The sequence below is a fragment of the Pelodiscus sinensis genome, chromosome 22 (genome assembly GCF_049634645.1).
Source record: "Pelodiscus sinensis isolate JC-2024 chromosome 22, ASM4963464v1, whole genome shotgun sequence".
Taxonomy (NCBI): domain Eukaryota; kingdom Metazoa; phylum Chordata; order Testudines; family Trionychidae; genus Pelodiscus; species Pelodiscus sinensis.
This window is the reverse complement of record NC_134732.1, coordinates 24,676,697-24,696,566: the sequence shown is the minus strand read 5'-3', so window position 1 is coordinate 24,696,566 and position 19,870 is coordinate 24,676,697. Positions and strand designations below refer to the sequence as shown.

Below are 19,870 nucleotides of genomic sequence, written 5' to 3'. Positions count from 1 at the left end.
AACAGCTGGGTTTAGTAACGTGGAATTCTGTATTCTTGGGTAATATTCCTGGTAAGCAGTTGGTGAGGATTAAGGGGAGCAGGTTCACAAGAGCAAATTAAATGACATTCCAAAGCTTTTCCAGCAAAGCTCAAATTGCCTGCTCAAGTGGGAAGTAGGCTTTCATTCCGAACGAGGTTGCATCGCATTTCTTTTAGTGCAACGTTTGCAAATCTCAGTTCCAAATTTTACTGTTCTGTTGTGGACACGTTATTGCTTCTGTATTGGCTATGTGCAAACTTTCCAGTGCTTTCACTCAGGTTTTCTTGGGTTGAAATCACAGTTAATATGCTAAAAAAAAATGGAAATTTTAACAGTTGAATGTTTAAAACAGAAGACATCCTTTTCAAAAAATACTTGTAATGGTGATGGGAAGGCTTGTTAAGGATCTCAGCTAATCTTTGTTCACATGTTAATAGCAACCAAATGTGAAATGAAAGTTCTAGTTTTCCAGTTAGCTGTGTGTCGGTGATAAACCTCAAGGTACAATCAACGGTCGATGGTTTTTTTTTCTAATTCTCAAACTCACCGACAGCGTTGAATGTTCACTGAAGCTATCGGAAGGCTGCTACATACACGCCGCATAGTTTCCATTCCTCTGTTCTCCCTGGGCCAAGCGTGGGAACACTGAGGGCTCTGCATTCTTTGTTGCACAGTCTTAAATAATAGTATTTATATTATGAAATGGAACTGTGTAGCTGAGGGCTTAGTAAATCGCAGGCATGTAAGACTGCAGTTTTGTGCAAAAATGACTTGGACTCCTTAGAATGGATTTGAACGCTCCAATTTGTAACTGTATAGTAAACAAAATGTCCTTTTCTTATCCAATTAAGGTGGCTAAAATAGAGAAGTACTTACCGTAATGTGTATTAGGCTTCTTTTTTAAAGTTCATTCATACTTTAAAAAAAATTGTATAAACCATACTCGTGATGAGGGTTGGGGGGAACCCAGCTCTTTCCTGTATTTTAATTGAAAGGGTACGTACGTGTACACACACACACACACACACACACACACACACCCCTCCCCCCGTCTTTGGAGAACTTTCTTTGTTCTGGTCCTTTTAAAACACACTAGGTCTTTAGTGGCTGTGGAGGACTGAACTGAGAGCCCTTCAGAGCACTTTGGTATCCATTCTAGCTTATCCATACCCTCTGCTCCAGAGAACATGAGATGGGGGAGGGAGGGGAGAGACTGATCACTCTGACTCCACAGTTGCTCAATAACAATGGTGAGAAGCAGGACTTCACCCTAAAGTAGTTCCTGTTAGTGCTAGTTAAAAGGATACTGGCAGCTATCATTTGTAAATTCCTCACCAATGCGTAAAGGGTTTCCAGCTTTCCTGTTGATGTTTGGAAATGTCTTGTGGGCAAATGAGAATAATGCCACAGAACTTCTCTCGTCTGTCCCTCCCATCTGGGTATTTGCCTTTTGCCAGGTATCTCATGGGTTTTGGTTTCGTAGCTTCTGATATTAATTGAATACCTTTTTGCAGGACCTAAGGAAGCGGGCAGTCGAACTCTTCTGGAGCGCCGTATGAGCTTTGTAACCATGCTAGCGGGACAGGGACAGTCATTAGCCAGGAATGAAACAGTGAGATGACATGGTGGGATTTCCAGAAATGCATTATCCTGGACTTTGACTTCAATGAAAGCACGAATTAGTGGATGTCTTACCATTGGTTCTGGTGGGAGCAGAGTTAGGTCCATATCGAAGGCTTTTGGACACCCACCCACAGTAAACAACCTGAAAGGGAGGAAAAAGAGTGTTGAATATTGCTGGTTTAAGAAAAAAATCAGAGCGAAGTGTGACTTCCCCACCCTCAACCTTTAAATTTTAGAATGAACACGAGAACTTCTGCCTAGGAAGGTCATTTAAATTAAATGAATTACAACATTTTTTATTCAGCTTTTGGCTGCAAAAGGATTTCTTTCAATTTTCCCTAAATTGCCACATTCTATCTTCCTATTAATCCTGACTTTCACGTTATGCAAGTCCTCTCTTCAAGTTGCCTAAACTGTTGTATGCAGTACTGTGCTGGGCCGGTCCCAGGATATTGCACTAGGCTTTGGCTTTGAAAGAAATAATTTGCTTTATATGCACTCCCAGTGCTGTGACTACAAAGCACACACTCCGTTAATAGTCAGATAAGGATATTATGAATGTTAAAGCTTGAACCTTTCCTTTTAGTGGAGTGTAACTACTGGGACCCCAATGACGGTTTTTTTTAAAAAGATTCTACCTGAATATCCTGTGCACATAGGCATACTCTGGAAGGCTAGATGGACTTCATGAGTATTTTGGCTAACAAGGTATTTGCAACCCTTTCACTTTCCGGTGTACGTGGCGACTGAGTGCGTTCTGCCTTTGTAAACTCCGAGAGCCTGGTTTCCATAGTATGGTTTGGAGTGTTCTAGAATGCCACGTGGTAAGTCTCCGCATTTCACAGGCAACACTTACATCAGCCTGAAAATCTGACACTGTCAACGATTCTCACTGTTGAGGGCACATTTGTAGCTGTCAGTGGGAGTGGGGATTCTGGTGAAAAGAGAACAATCCATTTCAGCTAATAGCAACCAGCACAAGAAATGTGAAGTGTTAATGAAGCTGGTGCTACAGAACCACTTAGGTGGAGACCTTTACCATCCGCTGTACATGGTAGGGGCTATGTGCATCATCCACGAAGGGAGCAAAGCTCAAAGAAACTCAAGATCGGGGGGCTCAAACTCAGTGTACCTTAGTGCCAGTCCTCAAATCCTGCTAGCAGGACAGAGCCCGGGGCAAAGGGGAATGTCTCCACACGTTTTGCCCTCCACATCTCCCGGCCTCACCTGCTGCCCCACATGCTACCTCCCATATACCCCAGTCCCGCCTGCCTCTCTTGGGCAACTTACTCCTCCCTGGGGCCCCTCACCACTAGCCCCACAACACTACCAGGAGCAGAGGGACTTCCAGCTGCAAGTTCTGTGCTGCTGCCGGCCCCTCCCTATGGCCCAGGGGAAGTGTGTGCAGAGTTGGCCCATCCCTAGGATGGTTTGGGGTGGCCTCTGCAGTGAAGCAGAGTGACTGGGCTGGCTTGGGAGCAGAGGCTGCTGTGTTGCTGTGCTTCCCCATGGCTCCTACAGCCTCAGTGAATGGAGGGTGTGGGGGGCTGACCCCTGCTGTTACCCTGCATCAGGCCCCCCGGAGTCCCCAAGACCCGGTTCCTCTGGGAGAAGAGGGTGGAACAGGGGCTGGGCTTGGGGAAAAGGTATGTGCACAACATTCCTCCCCCTTGACCATCTCTGTTAGTAGCCAGCCCAGGAGAGTGGAGGAAAGGTGACGGGTAGCTGATGGCAGTAGGTGAAAGTGGAGGACTGGATCCAAGATGGGATCACTTGTTCTGGTCCGTGACCTCAGATTAGTGACCCCTTTAAGGTGGGGAGATACCATCTGCACTGAACTCTGAGGATGCAAAGTGCAATTGCTTCCCTTTTATCCTGCTGCAGAATCTCTCCTATTTAATGCTTGAAAGCCAGAGCTGGCAATCTGCTGGCCCAGTTGATATGACTGCATTTTTGCATGGTCTTAGGGCTTGCATTTAATCAACACACATCTCTCTTTTTTTTAAAAAAACTTTTTGGAAAGATAATGCAATATAATAGTAAGGAAGAATGAAAAGCAATTATTAAAGGGTTACTACTGAAGCTATGTCTGACTTAGGGCACAGTGGGAGTTCTGGCAGATGGCCTTTCAGTGCAATAGTCTAAAGAGAGCATGGTTAATGAAAAATATATTCCCTTCCCAAATACATACACATGCCTGGGAAACATGGGCTGGTCATTCAAGGTAGAGAATATGGAACTCTGGGTAAAAGGAGAGGAAAAGGGAAATGTCAGATCTTTGTATCCATTCGATGGGCATTTTTAGTTTGTCATTTTTGACAGCCATTCACTGTTGGTTTTTGTTCTGATTCAGTTACCCTGCTGCCTTCTCTCACAAGAGGCATCCCTTCCTTGTACTGTATTAGAAGAACAATCCTAATGAGGTGATGGTAACATGTAAATTAGTATAATCAACTGAAAACTGAACCGGTTTGAAGTTCCTGTTTTAGGACTGTCACAAACTACTTGGGTGTGTAAAATGTATTCTGTATATACCTGAGAATATTTTTGCAGTTGTGTATTCCACCAACTGGAATCTCTTTGGTGCCATTATTCACTGTTGGAAAAAAAAATCCAAAGCCTTCAGCTGGTTGCCTGTTGGCTTGTTCAAAAGTGGAAAATCTCTTATTGGTGCCATTTTGGATAAAGTGCTCTCTCGCTCAGAAGACAGGTTATCCTATGACAATTGTATTTCATTAACTTTACCTGCATACAGGGTAGGGCAGGTCTACGCTTACCAGGAGAGCAGTGCTGTGGCGATGGATCCCCTGGGGTTTGATTTAGTGGGTCTAGTAAAGACCCACTAAGTTCACTGCCAATCATTCTCATTGACTCCAGTACTCCACTGGAACAAGCAGTATAAAAAGTTGACTGGAGAGTTTCTCTCATTGACCCCACCCCACAGTGAAACCCTGTGGCAATGTAACTCCAGCTATTCACCTAGCTGGAGGTTGCGTACTTTAGGTCAATGTTGTCCCTAAGATGTTAGGCTATTCCTATTGCAGCAGCGTACCCTGCAGGGTGTTAATCAATTTGAAAACATTAGCTATCAATGTGCAACTCTTTGCTATTAGCTGTTGATTTCAAATGGTCCTTGCCTGTGAAAATCTTTTCCAGAACTCCACTGAATGTACTGTACTTGGCAGTCTGATTTCTTGCATGTGTGACAAGGCAGCTTGCTTGTTTTGGCTTTGTGCCTAGCACAAAGGCTACTGATGTGAGCTCATTTTTATTTATCTAACACCAGTGCATTTACTCGGCGTTGCTTGGGTCCTTTACTCAGTTGTTGTCATTTTTAAATTAAACGGAAAATGTACATGTTTCATTTAAATGACTGTTTATAAAAAATATTTTTATGAAGTTAACTTTGTTTTGGATTTCTTTAAAAAAAAAAAAAGTTGCTAAAATTTTTGACTAAGAGAATTTTTAAAAATGGGAATTTTATCGTGTGTAGGGTTTCTCTTCCTCCCTGTAAACATTTATAATTTATGTTTCAACAAAGAATATGAATGTGGTTTGCAGTAACATTTTCTTCTAGTTTTCAAACCTTAAGGATTAATTTAGTTGTTCCAAGACAGAGCCCTACTCTTGTGTATGGTGTATTGAGAAGCAGTTCTGTTGCAGGTTCATCCTATTTTTCTGGCTCATTTTGGTTCAGTCCAGGGGTGAAAGTCATTAAATTTCTTACTGGTACTATTGTATTGTAACCCACTCTGGGCAGGAGCGGGGTGGGAAGTGGGGGGATTGTGATACATTTTGTACAGCTACTGTTGTAAGTGGGATGGAGTGTGGGGTGCTCAAGGCTGGGTGTTGGGATGTGGGGGGGTCAGGAAAGGGGGGCAGGGGGCTAGGTCTTTGGGGATGCGGGAGTCAGGGTTAGGAGGTGAGGAGGGATTCAAGGCAGGAGGTGTGTGTGTGGGGGAGGCAACAGGGTTGTGGGTAGGGATGTGAACGGTTAGCTGGTTATCCCGGAGCGACCCCCCTCCCATGGCTGGCTGTGGGTGGAAGTCTACTGCAGCCCGGCTCATCCCCATTTAATCAGTTAGCTGGTTAAACACTGTTTAACCAATTCACCAATGAAATGGGATTTTACATCCCTAGTTAGGGGTGAGAGGGGGCTCAGGGCAGGGAACTGTGTGTGCAGGTACGGGGGGAGGGCTGGAGCCGCACACCCTCCGCCCCAAGGTTCGCACCGGGCTGCTTGCTGTCCCTGTGAGGGTGTGAGAGCAAAGTGCCCAGCTTGTCAGCCCCCTGCGCTCCTCAGCCGGAGTGAGGAATGCAGGAAATGGTGCTTCCCTTGCTCCGTAACACGGGAGCAGCCAGCAATGTTCCCGGACCAATCAGGGATTGAGCTTCAGCCTCTTCTACCGTGGGCAGTGGGTGACCCCGTGGCTTGGGGAGGCAGGCTCCCTGAGCCTTGCCCACCAGAACCCAGGCTTCCTCCTCCCCCACTGTGACTGCTGCTGGCCCTTGGCCAGCCTGCTCCCTTGCAATGTGGCTGCTGGCCCTTGCTCCCTCCCTAGCCCCAGAGAGCCAATGGGCAGCGTGGCTGCAGCCTGCCCTGGCAGGTGGCACAGTCATGGCCTGACCCAGCTCTGAAGGGCTGGGCAGCCTGCACCCCTGACCAGCAAGGCCTACTTCTTCTTCCCCCCCCCTCCCCTGCCTACCTCCCTCCCCCAGCTGAGTCACCAGCCCCGGTGCTGGACAGCCCTCAACCTGCCTGCCCCGGCCTCTGGCATCACAACAGCAGGCTGGGGGAGTGGGACCAATCTGCCAGATGGCTTGACAAAAAATACTGAACACCCCTCTCCCCCAAATAAAACCACAGGGAAAAAAATCAGTTGAGGAGAAAAAAGGCGGCGGGGGGGGGGGGGGGGGGTTAGATGGCTCTGTGCTCCTCACTCCCCTGCCCCCACCAGAAACCGTGGGGAAAATTGTCCCCACCAGGCTTCCATCCGAGGGAAACAGGAAATACCAGACGTCTCGCATGTCAGGTATTTTGTTGTGGTGATGTTTACCGGACGGGGGACCCGAATAACAGACAGTCCGGGTGAAAACCCTATGTGGGGGACTCCAGTGGAGCACGGGTGGGGCTAGGTGAGGTAGTTTGGGAAGGCAATGCCTTACCCTGCCCCATACCCCCTGCCCATGCCTCCTGTCCTCCCTTAAGGGTGCCTGTGGGGTGGGAGGCTCAGGGCGGGAGCACTCCATCTAGCCCTCTTCACCTGCCTACTGATTCTATCTCTTTTCTGTGTGGTTTTCAGAGAAGCAGTTCCATTCCCGGCACATCGCAGGCTACGTCTAAACTACATTCCTCTTTCGAAAGAGGAACGTAAACGAGGCCGATCGAAAATTCAACTGAAGTGCGGGTTTACAAATCTCATGCTTCGTTTGCATAATCACGTGAGAGCACTTCTTGAAAAAGGGGTTTTTCGAAAGAAACCGCAGTCTAGACGGGGTTTTCGGGGGGAAAAAAAAACCCTTTTTCGAAAGAACCTGTACTTCTAAAAAAAATGAAGTGTACGGGTTCTTACAGAAAATGATTTTTCGTGAGAACCCGGTGTAGATTTCAAAAAGGCACACTCACGCAATTATGCAAATGAAGCACAAGATTTGTAAATCCGTGCTTCATTTGACTTTTCAGTCAGCTTCATTTACGTTCCTCTTTTGAAAGAGAAATGTAGTTTAGATGTGCCCCCATTGTCCTGGCACTGCCAAAACCCTACCTTGCTTTAAGTTATGATAAGAGGAAGCTGTGTGCTGAATTTGGTGGTCCTAGGTCTTACTGGTTAGGGGGAGTTCTTGAACAAGCTCAAACATATAGTAGCTTTTGGCTCAGAGGGGCATTTAGTTACCAAGTAGAAATAAAAGTAAGCTTTCCAGAAAGGTACTGAAGGAAAAAGAAGCATGCATCACAGAAATAAGCTTTCCCCCCATGTGGCATTTTAAACATGTCTTCTATGCATCTTGACTACATTTCATTTGCCTCTAAAGTTGAGAGACCTAGAAATTGCAGTTCAGTTTTATCTGTAAAAATGTAGCTAGTGACTGCCAAAAGTAACATGGGCATGTAAGGCATTTATTGGCACCGAATAGATTTGTCTTTTAAAGCTAGATCCAGTTGCAGGCTCGCTCATAGTGTGAGACGTGTTGGCTTGCTACCTGGGATTAGTTTGCTCCGTTGTCATTCCAGTACATTAAAGCTTGTTACAAGTAAGAGGGAGAAAAATTGTTCTGCTTCACCTCTAGGACGGGGGAAAAAAGCAATAGGTTTCAATTGCAGCAAAAGAGGTTTAGATTGGACATTAGGAAAAGCTTCCTAAGGCCTGGTCTACACTGGGAATTTAGACCAAGCTTAGCCACATTAGATTGAATTTGCAAACGAGTCCATACCACCAAACCCATTTGATCGACTTTAAGGGCCTTTAAAGCTGATTTCAGTACTTGTGCTTTTCACGAGGAGTAATGCTAAATTCAGCCTTGCATGGTTGACTTTGAGGTAATGCAGATGCTGTGCTGCGAAAGTTGAAGTTCTTAGCCTCCAATAGGTGTCCTACAGTGACCTCTCTGGCCAGGGCTTTCAGGTGAACAGGAAAAGCTCTGGGAAATTTTGAATTTCATTTCCTGTAGCAGGTAGTGCACCTGACCGTGAGTTCCCACTTTCGCGGATGAGCAGGGAATTCTGGACCTCACTGCTCTGTGGGCAGAGGAATCTGTTCTTGAAAAACTATGACCCAGCAAAGGCAATGCAGATCTCTGTCAAGAGGACAAAGGGGCATGCTGGAGAAAGGATACAGTGCTGAAGCAGTCGTGATAGAAGACAAAAGATGCAAACTGATGGTCTGGTTCATCATCACAAACATGCCGCTTCTGTGAGCAGCTGCCTGCTATCCTTGGGAGGGACCTGACGGCTCTCCCAACCCAGTCCACAGATTTTTCTCTAGACAATCCTCTGGCAGCTGCATGGCGGAGGAGGAGGAGGATGAGCGTGTTTAGCAGGCGAGAGGAGTAACGGATGTCACCAACAGCTAGGACCTTTTAGAACGTCAGAGACAATCCTTCCTCCCAGGACGCCTCGCACACAGTTGCCACTCGCTTCTTCCCTGTCAGAGCTTGTCTCAGGGCATTCTTGCACTTCAAGGCAGGGGAAAGCAATTTGCAAACTTCTGTCTTACACATGCAAAAGTCTTGCAGCCACGGCTCAGCGCGTAACGATGCGGTCCCCTCCTGTCTGTGCTTGTTCACAGACTACTAAGGGGCACAAGAACTGTGGGAGAGCCACCCACAGTGGCTCAAAATCGACGCTAGCCACCCTTCTGGGGGTGTGCTACTTCGACCTGTGTCAAATACTTGCACAGATTGGGGACTTGCCCCTTCGACTTCACAAAATCGGGTGCTAAAAATCCGGCCTTAATAAATTTGACTATTTTGTAGTATAGCCATGGCCTAGCTGTTGTGGTGGTTAAACACTTGAATACATTGCCTATGAAGGCTGTGGAATCTCCATCACTGGAGACTTATAGTAATTAGACAAACACCTGTCAGGAATGGTCTAGATAATACTTAGCTCTGCCATGAGTGCAGCAGGGGACCAGCTAAGATAACCTTCTGAAATCTCTTCCAGTCCTATGATTCTATATTTTTATGAAAATTAAGACACACATATGACACATACACACCTTCTTGGGGATCAAGTGGAAGATGTCAGTAGAGGCTGGATTTGAGAGTGCTTTTTTTAAGAGCACAGTAAGAATTCAGGAGACTTCTCTGCCAATCAGAAAGGAGTTCAACAAAGCAGAAGCCCATCTAGCATTTGAAACCGTTATTGTCGAAAGCAGTGCTTTCCTGATGGACTTGGCCCTCAGCAGAAAACAGCTTAGAAGTTGCAGATTTTTCCATGTTCTGTTCCTTCACCACCTGAAGTTGGCCCGGTGATTTGTAACTGACCTCGGCCTCCACCCATGCCTTGCCATTTCAAGCCGCTTTGAAAAGAGCTGCAGCGCCTTGAATGGCGTTTCCTCCCTTGTTTTCTTCCCCCTCCTTCCCAGCTAAATGCCTCTGCTAAAAACCAAGGCATTTATTTAGTATTGAGTATGAAACTACCTACCCAATCTTGCTGGATAGCCAAAGCAAACACATATATTCAGCAGGATGCTTGGAAAAAGACTGACTGTGACAGCCGCCTTATTATATTTCTACACTAGTGATACTAGCGCAATTCCTTGGCAGCATAAGAGATACAAGAGCATTTTCTCACACAGGTACCAGAAAGTTAATCCAAACACTTAACTTCTGAGCAGTTTTCTTTAAAGGGATTTGCTCTGAAACTTCATCTTTAAACAAATGCTTTGCTGGAAAGACAGCAGTTAACTAGGGACCTGCCAATCTCACTAGTTAGATTGCAAGGTCAGGAGAAGTCTGAGGATTCCTCTGGAAAGACTGGTGGGTTTTTTGGCTGTGCTTGAATAGCCTGGCCTTCACCTTTTTCTGTGAAGTAATATTATAACTTTGCCCACACTTATTACCTTTATGCTTGGATCCCAAAAGGCAGCCAGACCATTAACAGGCTCACTACTGTCCTGCTATTCACGTAGGCAAAAACTTTTTTTTTTTTTTTTTCCAACATCTAGATTTTAAAAAATATTCCAGAAAAGCTGGCACAAAGTTGGTCATTTGCCACTAGGCTGCCCAGTGAATCGATGTCAGAATAACACATGAATGTCCTGATTCCCCTCCTTCAGGTGAGGTGAGGAATGGCAGGGGAGGCTGTCCTCTTTGCCCTACAAAAAAGGCTAACTTGTCAGATTCCAAGCCTTTGAACTGCTGATCTCATAACCCAGGAAATGGTGGGTTCTCGTCAGCTATGGAAACAAGACATTGACCCACAGATCCTCAACCGTAATTAAGCACCCATCTCCCAGTCATTTCAATATTCGCTCCAAAATACTATTGAACATCTTGTTCTCGCTGATTGCACTGTTCCCTTGTGGTGTCTTAGTCTTAAAATAGCTTCTTTTACTATCACACAGTGATGTGCTTTACAGATAAAAGGCAGCAAGGCAATAAGGTGGAGAGGTGTGGGTTCGACAAGCCCTTCATAGCTCTCCTCTGCATCACTCTGAGAATTTTGACTGTATTTTGCCTGTTGTCTGTGGAAAAAACCACAACTTATGTCTGTCTGTCTGTCTGCAGAAAATGGCTCTTTAATGGGTGTGAGCCAGCAGCAAGGAATGTGACGGGAGTAGTGATTAAATGAGAGCATTTTGAAGTTCTTCAGAAACTGACAGGTGGTAGAAATGAACATCCTAACAAGGGCATAAGTAATCAGTTGGGTTTTTCCTAAATGAGTATATGCAAGTTGGAAATATATTTAAACTGACAAGCTCCAGGCCTAATTCAGAAATGGTTGTGCATTTTCCCTTGAATTTAAGACTAAAATTAATTTCCATTTTCCTAACTCTTCCTTTTGTGCAGGCAGCCTATGTCTTCTGCTTGTTTGATGTTTGAGAAATGTATAATCCAAATGTGGCAGTCAGCTCAGAGTAGCGTGTGCATCTCTTAAGAGCAAAGCTTGTTGTGGAAATGCCATGCGAAAGGAAATGTTTATCCTGTTTGAGACTGACCCATAAATAACTTGAATTGTGCAAGTCTATAAAGGGGTCTTTCTTATGCCAACTGTAACTAATAAAATGTTTATCGAGGTATTGCACATGTATGTACATGGGTGCATCAATAAATGCTTCTGGTTTTGTTTTTGGGAAAACAATTTCATACTTTTGGCATGGGAAAATATATTGTAACTCAGGAGGCTATTAAACAGCAGCTACTAACATTAGGTTATGTCTGTACTGCAGTCTAGGTGCGCTTGCAGCATGTATAGGTACACCTCAGCTAGCTTTAATCTAGCTTGGATACAGCCATGGCTCTAAAGCGGCGTGCACTTCAGCATGGGCTGTACAAACCCATTCAGAGCTCAGGATAATTGCTCATGGGGCTAGCCTGCACTGAAACACTGTACTGAAACGGAAGCTTGCCTGTTCAGATGAATTGTACCCAAGAGTTTTAGAAGAGCAGGTTGAGCAGCTCGCTGGACTACTATATTTCATTTCTTATAGGGCTTGGAACACAGTGACAGTCCCAGCAGGGTCTAAGAGAGCCCATGTGCCGATATTTTTAAAAAGTAAATTTATCATAAACCTGTCAGTCTGGCATCAATCAAAATCAAAACATACAGTGACTGAAGTAGGACTTCATTAATAAAGAATGCTAATCAACATGGGTTCCTGGAAAAGAAATCACGTCAGACACTTTTGTGATTATAAATGCGTTTGATTTAAAATAAGTGTTGATGTAATGTGTATTGATTTCTGTAATACATTTGACTTGGGAGTGGATTAAGAAAATAGAGCAGTACAAAAGCAATGGCGCACATTCAGTGGATTTAAAACCTGGCTAACTGGTAGTTCTTAATGTAGCTGTAAATTGGAAATCATGGTCTATTTCTCCTGATATGGGATTTTCTTGACCCTCTTGCAACTTTTATCAATTACCTGGAAGAAAATGTACAACTATTACTGATGAAATTGGCTGATCCAACGATTGGGAGAAAAATAAATAAGGAAGTGAACAGGTCAGATTCAGGGCAGTGTCTATCACTTGGTAAATAGATAGCATCTCAAGGTGACCAAATGTAGTCCTGTATCTAGGGACAGCGAATTAAGACCATACTTACAGGATGGGGAATCCTGTCCTGGGAAGAAGTGACTGAAGATTTGGTGGGGAATGAGGGATAAAGTTCCCAGTGGATTCTTGTGTATATAAATGGGAATATGGAGTGGGAGTAAAGAGGCTATTTTATCTCTGCATTTGCACTGGTACAACCTCTGTTAGAATACTGTGTTCAGTTCTAGTGTCTACAAGCCCAGAAGGATGTTGAAAAAATTGGCGAGAGTTCATGGAAGAGCCACCGGAATGATTCTTTCAACAAAATGCACATGGCTTGGAAACGCTCAGTGAGTTTTGCTTAACAGAGAAGATTAAAAGGTGGCCTGACCAGCCGCTAAGTGCCCAGCATGGGGAAAGAATGTCAGGTAGATTATTGTCTTTTATCAGAAAAGGCAGAAGTCAATCCAGTGGCTGGAAGGTGAAGCTAAACAAACTCAGACCAGAAATTATTCACAAGCAGTGAGTGTAATGAACCATCAGAACAAGTTGCTAAGGGTTGTTGTGGATTTTCCAGCCCTAGAAATTTTAGTGTCAGGATGTTTCTTTTTATAAAAGAGGTTGATTCAAAAATTATTAATTCAGGGATATCCTATGGCCTATTAAGCAGGAAGTCAGATTGCTAGATGATGACAATGGTCCTGTCTGGCCTTACAACCTAGGAATTTGGATTCCACGAACCTCCTGAGAGGAGCAATACTTTTGCAAAGAATCTGGGAATAATGCACACTTTTGAAACTACTGTTGTACTTTCATTATTTGACAAGAGAAAGGTAAATAGTCCTTCAACTATGTTGCATTTGACTCTTATAATTAAGAAAACAAAACTAATCCCCAAACACTAAAATCAGAGTGAAGCATATATATGACGTCTTCAGCTTTACAAGTAAATATACAGTTCTTTGAAATCCAAGAGCCAAGATCAGTTCTTCCATTCACTCTAGCTTCCAAGAGTCAAGTTCTTGTTCCTTCTTAATTATTGCACTTCAGCAAGGTCACCAAAGAACACAGCACTTCTGTCTTGCTATTAATGTCTTCCAGTTTTGCTAGAGAAAGAAACCTTGAACTTGGGTCTTGGCAGATAAAATGTTTTGATTCAGCACTGACTTAATGTGTAAAAGGTTTGTTCAAGTAGCACGAGGAAAACACAAAGTTGATCTGGTACCAGGAGATGACTCTTTACTACCGCACTAAATCGATTCCTATAAATTGTACATAACAGTTTGCGTAGCAATTGTGCACTTGAACTATTGGGATGTACATCCTATCAAGTGTGCTATTTAGTGTTCCCTTCATGGGAGTGAGGCTAACTGGGTTTTCAAAGTTGTAGTCCATTAAGCAAGCTGTATACAACATCACATGTGCCGTTATAAAAATTGCTTTTTTATCGACACGACAATATTTTTCAGAAGAGCAAATTTAACAAGTCTTAAGAAATGTTTAGTCTTTGCAGCATGGGACTTTGTATCGCTTTGTGGTATTAAGTCGTGGTTAAGTGGGAACATGGGGCACTACTTTGTGCGAAATGGGAAGTGGAACGAGCATCAGTGCTGCTTTCCCACTTCATGGAGTGAGACTGTTTTTTGGGTCACCTTAAAAAGCAAGAAATCCCTAACCACGCCTCACAGGCCACATGCCAATTCTGTACAAGGTTCCCACCAGAGTAATGATGTGAGAATTTATACGAGTGCATAATGCAGCTGCCAGGGCCCCACAGTGTTTAATTTCAGCACCATCTGTCTGCCAGAGCCTACAGTTCAACATTTTCCCTCCTTTAAGTAACACATTACAATAGCATGCTTTTATGGGGCTGGAGCTGGGAAAAATAAAAGGATTATTGTAAGAATAACTTACTTAAACCCGAAATGGAATAGCTGGCTGTCGGCATACCTGAGAGGTGCTTTCTAGGAGTGCAGACCTTAGGCCTATGGTCATGCTAGAGTTCTTGTCCTGACTTTGATACAAATATCACCTGTGGCCTGACATGAATCACTTAATCTCTTTTGCCTCAGTTTCTCCGTTTACAGAAGTAGGGAAGTGATCATGCCAAGCAGCCTGATTAATCTAGGAGGCCTCTACCTGAGCATGGTAGTTCCCGTATTGTGCAGACTTGGCAGATAAGAACAATCAGATTTAGATTGGGGGGGGAGGGGTCTCCCTGTGAAGGAAGGTGGTCCCAACAGCTGGACCAAAGGAATCCCTTTTGGGCAGGCTCCCTGCTCAGGCAGCTTTGGTTTCTTTCTCCACCCAAATCTTTGGAATTCGCTTGTCTATTGTTGACCCTTTTGGGGGTGTGTTCCAAATGCGATTTATTAGGCTTTTCCTGGGTAAGATGCCTGCTGTAGGCTGCACTTTTTATGGAACAGACTGGGTTTTTTTTATTATAGTAAATATGCTGGGGAACTCCATACATTTTAGAAAAATAATTAGCAAAGCAATCTCATGAGAAATGCTAAATAGGTGTGTTGGTTCTGAAATACATTTCCAAACATAAGTCCTTCCAGTTAGAGATGGGAGCTTAGATGTCTTATAAACCATTATTTTTCTGGTTACAAGGTATATCCCCAGTGTTGGGCTTACAAATATGTGACAACAGTGAATACATTAAAAATGCACCTGTATCACCCTCTGAATACTTGAGGGTAACACCGTAGGGCTGACGGGTTATCGCACTATAGCTGGGATTTTCAAAACTGTCGGACACGTTTGAAAATGCTAGTAACTAGCACCAGAGGAAGAACACAGAGTTGATCACGTACTCCTTGTGAAGCCTCATGTGACCAGTCTTACTTGAAAGATCAGTTGTCTATCTGGCTATGACAATTACATTTGGCTTCCTTGGTGACAAAAGACTGTTCTGTGAGGGATCGCTTTAAGGGTTTGCCCCGATAGCATTGATAGTGACTCCTGTGATTCTTTGACATATAGGGTTTAGTGTCTGAAGATAATGAAACTGCAGTATTCTTGCCTCACACAGTCTTGCAACCCTAATTTTAGATGTCCAAATTTTAAAATTTCAGTTTTCCTGACTAGGAATATATGTAAACTTGGAATTGTAGATCACGGAAGAAGGATTCAAGCAAACAGGGAGAACAGCTCATTGGGTGTATTACCATTTGTTAGGGTCCTATTTTTAGGATCTATGTAAATACAATGAAGACCTGCTCTACAGTCATTCCGCCAAAGAAACAAACTACAGTCTAACCTCACCAAGCCAAGAGAAGAGGAACCCTTCTTTTCAGGCAGCCAGTGTGATGTTTGTAGTTTGGCCATGTCCGGCTGACTGTCTTGCTAGGCCAGTGTTGCTCTTTTCTTGGTTCTGTGAAGATTAAGAGAGAATGCTAATATTCCTTGAGTGGAGGGGGGGGGGGGCGGTGTCTACAGAGAATCCTTTGTTAAAGTTTGTGACAAAGACAAGGGGCTTCTGTGAGTAAAAGGTGGGGAAAGCACATGGTGAAATGAGCTTGTCTTACCTGACTGTTCTCTCCTTTTGGCAGCTTCAGGTTTGTCAGCAGATGTGTAGCTGCAATGTGCAATTTTCCCTACACTTGCAAATATAGTTACTTAACGCATGACTGGGTCTACCAGTGTGACAACCCTCTTTTCTTCCTTCCTCAGTATTCCTTCCTTGTGTCCACACAGGATTTGCCCAGGACAGTTCCTGAACTATCTGAAGTAACCTCATCTAGGGGTCACTCACTGCTTACTTCCCTCTATTAACTGAATTTTAAATCATTTGCTTAACACTTTTTTCATCTTCAGCTGTTTTCCTCTTTGTACTAGACACCCTGTAATACTAGAGGTGACACGATGCTTGAGAAATCGGTGGCCTTTTACTTGAGTGATGTACTCACCCTCTCATCATGCCCATGGAAGAGGATGTATCTGATTCTGCACATACCTGTGCATCTCATAGGCCAGGTGTGTCTATCTTTAATAGTGCTTGAAAAATCTTTCTAAACTATAGCTGAAATGGGAATGGTTTTGCAAGGATGAGAGGAACATAGAGGGAACCTTCTAATTTCCTGTCATTGGGGGCCTTAGAGGGCGGAATAAATACTTTTTTTAAATCAGTTCCTCAGACCCTGTGCAGGTTATTTCTGGCATGGGTGGCGGCTGACCCCATGGTGTAGAAAGGCAGCATACCGACTAGAGCCCAGCCCCTTCCCTCCCATGGCTTCTGGCCCTTGCCCCTTCCTGCCATAGGTAATGCCCTCCGCTTTCTCTGGCCCCAGAACTCCGCAGAGCCAGTGGGCAGCATGGCCGCAGCCTGCTCTGGTGCTCCAGAACGCTGGCGGGTGGCTCAACAGCCTGCCCCAGCCCTAAAGCCCTGGAGAGCTGGCAGGCAGGGCATATCAAGGCTGGGGCCATGCTACCTGCCCCCCCGACCAGCAAGCCTCCCTACACGTCCTGCAGCTGATCCGCCAGACCCAGGGTAAGTGGCCAGCATGTCCCTGGTGCCCGGAGGACAGGCAGGACAGCTCTCACCCCCCCCCCCCACCCCCGGTGCATGGCTCAGCCTCTGATGATACAAGAGCATGGGCAGAGTCAGGCGAGGCAGTTTGAAGATATTGCCCTTGCCTGCAGAGTAAAGATAAGCGTAAAGTACTGTACGTAGAAAGGAAAAGACAAATGTACAAGTACAAAATGAGGAAATACTAGATAGGTGGTAATACTGGTGGAAAGGATCTGTGGTCACAGTAGCTCACAAGTAGAATAAGACAGCAATGTGATGCAGCTGCCAGAGCAAAGCCTCAGAAGTGCGGGAACCCGCCGCGACTGCGGCTTTGCTCCCGGTGCCCCTGGTCTGCTGGGGACCGTCCCCAGCAAACCAGGGGCACCGGGAGCAGCTTTTCTTGCCCCGGAGGTCGAGGTGGCGGATGGCTGCCTGCGAGCTCCGGGGCGAGAGAGCCCCGTTCGTAAGTCGGGGACTGCCTGTATTTAAAATGCTAGGAAATAATTAATTCCCAGTAGCTGTTGGTTGTGTTCTACTGATTGGATGGATTGTTTGTAGGTTGATGTCTTCACAGTGAAAACAGACCGCTTGAGCCGTAATTTTCATAAAATTTGTTATATATACATAAAAATGGGGGAGAGGAAAAAATGTCAAAACTCTATCGTATCTTTGTACAAAGCCACTTTGGTTTCTATTTCAGTAAACCTGTATTTTTGGTTCCATGCTAGATGATGCAGATTCTGGTATCCTGACTCTTGGTCAGTAACAAATGATGGGTCATATAAACTACAATATTTTTTTCCTCAATTTAGTACAGATTCTCAGGAAGTGACTAAAAGGTGAGTACTCAGTGGTTGGCTATCAAAGTGAGCAGGCATATCAAATGGGGTTTCACAGGGGTCAGTCCTGTGTCTGGTCCTAGTCAATATTTTCATTAATGACTTGGATAATGGACTGGAGAGCGTACTTACGAAATTCCCTGCTTTAAAATCAGGCTGGGAGAATACTGCAAGCACATTGGGAGACGAGATTAAAATTCAAAATGACATTGATGAATGAATTGGTCTGAATTAAATTCAGTAAAGATAAGTGTAAAGTACTGAACTTAGAAAGGAAAAGACAAATGTACAAGTACAAAATGAGGAAATACTAGATAGGTGGTAATACTGGTGGAAAGGATCTGGGGTCACAGTAGCTCACAAGTAGAATAAGACAGCAATGTGGTGCAGCTGCACAAAAAAGCTAATGTTTCTGGGGTGCAGTAAACAGGGAATGTCATATGTAAAACATGGGAGGGAACTGTCCCACTCAACACTGGGAGGTCTCAGTTTTAGGCGCAATTTAGGAAAGATGTGGACAAATTCCAGAGGCGAGCAACAAAAATGATCATGGTTTAGACAGCCTGACCTATTAGGAAAGGTTAAAAACCTGGGCATGATTACTCTTGTGGAAAAAAAAAACCTGAGGAATGGCCAGATAATCTTCAAATATGTCAAGAGCTGTTAGAGAGAGGCTCTATGCTGCCTGTCAGGCTAGTTCAACACTGCCGCTTTTTTCGGCGAAAGGTACGCAAATTGCACTCCACAATTTGCGTACCTTTTTCCAATAGTTTTTTGGAAGAGGCTTTTCCAAAATTTGGCCGTCGGCACTAGGCCAAATTTTGGATAAACCCCTCCTCTTTCAGAAGAGGGTCTGTTCTTCTGCCCTCCCCTCCCCCAAAAAAGCGGAAGAGCAAACATGTTCCATGAATGTGGTGGACTTTTTCTGGGATACCTCCAGTATCGCGGAAAACCCCTGTAGTGTAGACATAGCTTCAGGGATGGTCTAGATTTGCTTGGTCTTGCCTCAGCTCAGAGAGTTGGACTTGATGTCTTCTTGAGACCCCTTGCACCCATGCATGTCCATGACATTCCTCTATGGTAATATCCCTTCTGGGGAAAAGAGCTGAGTACGAGGACTTAATATTAAAATATATATTCCTTCTAGATTTCTTGTATGCAAAGACTTTGGGCCACATTAGATCTGCTCAACAAAGGAATGGAGAAGGATGTGGGAAGAATTTAACTTTAAACCACTTCAGCACTGTTCTCTTTTCAGCCCTAACAGTTTCATCAGCACTGGTCATAAGCACCATTGACTGCAACAACCTCCAAGAGGCAGATTGACAGTCAAGATTATCCAGAATGCAGTAGCACTTTGTCCACATCCCCCGGGATTGTTCACTAGACTAGAGGCTAAAGCGACTGGGACTTTTCAGTTTGGAAAAGAGGAGACTGAGGGGGATATGATAGAGGTACAGGCAGTCCCCGGGTTACGTACAAGATAGGGACTGTAGGTTTGTTCTTAAGTTGAATCTGTATGTAAGTCGGAACTGGTACATATTGTAGGGAAACTCTAGCCAAGCATTTCTCCAGAGCTCAGTTTTATTCTCCCACACCTCACTTCCCTCAGTCCTTTATTCTCAAGCTGAGGTGTCTGCTGAGAAAAGCTGCTCTGCGTCTCCTTGGTTTGCTGCGGGGGGGGGGGGGGGGGGCGCTAGCTTCGCGTCTCCCTGGTCTGCTGGGGGGAAGCAGCTAGTGCGGGGTTGCCTCACCCCGTTTGTAAGTAGGGATCCGATGTAAGTCGGATCCATGTAACCCGGGGACTGCCTGTATATAAAAACACGAATGGTGTGGAGAGGGTGAATAAAGAAAAGATATTGATCAGTTCCCATAATATAAGGACAAGAGGACACCAAATGAAATTAATGGGTAGCAGGTTTAAAACTAATAAAAGAAAGTTCTTCTTCACACAGTGCATAGTCAACCTGTGGAACTCCTTGCCAGAGGAGGCTGTGAAGGCTAGAACTATAACAGAGTTTAAAGAGAAGCTAGATAAATTCATGGAGGTTAGGTCCATAAAAGGCTATTAGCCAGGGGGTAGGAATAGTGTCCCTGGTGTCTGTTTGTCAGAGGCTGGAGAGGGATGGCAGGAGACAAATCGCTTGATCATTGTCTTGGGTCCACCCTC

The 19,870-nt window shown here is 44.7% G+C and overlaps 1 protein-coding gene and 1 long non-coding RNA gene across 6 annotated transcripts in view; one reads left to right on the top strand and one right to left on the bottom strand.

The window, feature by feature from the left end:
- The window catches only part of NR6A1 (nuclear receptor subfamily 6 group A member 1), a 181,738-nt gene that overhangs the window by 58,853 nt on the left and 103,015 nt on the right, over positions 1 to 19,870 (top strand). The window lies entirely within an intron of this gene.
- LOC112545590 (uncharacterized) lies at positions 11 to 3,567 on the bottom strand. 2 transcript variants are annotated; one of them, XR_012897204.1, is made up of 3 exons: positions 2,283 to 3,567; positions 1,329 to 1,786; positions 11 to 395 (listed from the first exon to the last, which is right to left on the bottom strand). It is a non-coding gene; the product is annotated as an uncharacterized LOC112545590 (long non-coding RNA). The 2 variants fall into 2 exon arrangements; XR_012897203.1 differs by having other exon boundaries at positions 11 to 330; positions 1,357 to 1,786.